We start from the raw sequence: 1,825 nt of genomic DNA, 5'->3' as shown, positions 1-1,825 counted from the left end.
TATTTTCCTTCAGCTGAGGTTATATGTTCATGGAGATATTTATTACAATAATATTTAAATGCTAGTATTGTCATTATTATTTCTACTTTTGTTATGGTGGTGGTAGTGATGGTAGTGGTGGTAGTGGTGGTGAAGGTATGATGTGTGTGTGCATGTGTGCATGCATATGTGTGTATAAGTGCATGTGCAAGTGTCTGTGTATGTGCATGTGTGTGATGTTGTTTCTCCCTACTATTACATGAGCTCAGATTGTCAAATTTTGCCCTGACAAGATCATTTATTCCCTGAACTATCTCACCAGCCAGTTCATGATTTTGAACAGTGCTTGTGTTTACTATTTATAACTTAATTCAATATTTTAAATAAACATTTAAATATAATTTAGAAGAGATTTGGTTTCATGGCAAAGTTGAGCAGACTGTAGAAACTGGCCCCACATATGCAGAGCCTCCCTTGTTAAAGCATTATGCTCTTCAATTCGCATTCTGAAATGTGATTTTGTATTTTATAAATTGGTTTCTATAGAAACAGGCCGATTTAAGTGATTGAATATTTTATATCTTTAAAGTAACTTTTTACAGAATCAAAAATAAATAATAAATGTAATGCTCAATGGGTTTCACAAAGATGATACACCTGAGGAGACGGTGTCAAAAGAAAGAGGGAAAAGAAGAAAACCAGGAGGAAAATAAAATGGTAGTCATCCAGGAGCCCCTCCTAGTGACTGCTACAAGATAGCCACTAAACTTTATACCATACGTTATGTTTGCCCAATACATGTAGTCATACCATCTGTACTCTTACAATTTTAATAAATGTTAATGTGTTTATATGTTACATTATGTTTGTTTCATAATCTGTATATATTCTTCAGAACCTACCATACTACCCTAGATAGGCATTAGGTAAATACAGATTATTTGGCTAGGAGTTTTTGTTTTGTTTTGTTTTTTTGAGACAGGGTTTCTGTGTGTAGCCCTGGCTGTCCTGGATCTCATTCTGTAGACCAGGTTGGCCTTGAACTCAGAAATCTACCTGTCTCTGCCTCCCAAGTGCTGGGATTAAAGGCGTGCACCATCACTGCCTGAGCAAACACTGATTATTTGATTTAATATAATCAAATTATATCTTGTGCTTTTTACAATATAAATGCCAGCTTTGCGCAGTGGCAGTATCATAGCCAATGAGGTTTATCAGAGGCGTGATTATTGCTAATTGAAAACTTTTCCTAATACAATATTAATACTTTGTTTTCTGATAGTGTAAAATTATATTTCTTTTTAGTAGCATTCTGCAATTTGTGATTTACATGTAGTTATTTTTATGTATTAATATCAAATTTGATTAATTACCTCTTAGAAATATTATATTATGGAGTTAACATTTAGCAGAGTCTTACTGTAAATATAACTGGCATGATGTTAACTGCGTAGTCTAGAATAGCCTTTAACTTATGTCAATATTCATATGTCAGTCTTTTGAGTAAAACAATAATGCCTAGTTAATACTATAAAATTTTACATTTTCTTTTATGATTCATATTTTCCATTCAGCTTGATGCTAATAAAAGTTTTCCAGTCATAATATATTCATTCTCATCTCTACATATTTCAGTGTATACATGAAATTACGAATCTATTTATTTTAGCGCTATATAATTTTTATATTTTTATATCATTGAGGAATATCTGATGGTAATTCTATAAATATGTACAGGTGTAATGATCAAATCAGGGTAATATGTATGTATATGCATTCAAAATTAGTTATTTTAAAGTGTTTAGAATTTTGTATTTTCTGTTTCAAGTCATTTTGAAATACAACA

General features: G+C 31.6%; 1 non-coding gene across 1 annotated transcript; it reads left to right on the top strand.

Annotated features, from left to right (window-relative positions):
* The first annotated feature begins 1,154 nt into the window (after positions 1 to 1,154).
* On the top strand, positions 1,155 to 1,295 carry LOC116079287. Its single transcript, XR_004113863.1, has one exon. It is a non-coding gene; the product is annotated as a U4 spliceosomal RNA (small nuclear RNA).
* The last annotated feature ends 530 nt before the right edge of the window (positions 1,296 to 1,825 follow it).

The sequence above is a fragment of the Mastomys coucha genome, unplaced genomic scaffold (assembly GCF_008632895.1).
Source record: "Mastomys coucha isolate ucsf_1 unplaced genomic scaffold, UCSF_Mcou_1 pScaffold5, whole genome shotgun sequence".
NCBI lineage: Eukaryota > Metazoa > Chordata > Mammalia > Rodentia > Muridae > Mastomys > Mastomys coucha.
Note: the sequence above shows the minus strand (reverse complement) of the source record. Positions and strands in the feature narration are given on the sequence as shown.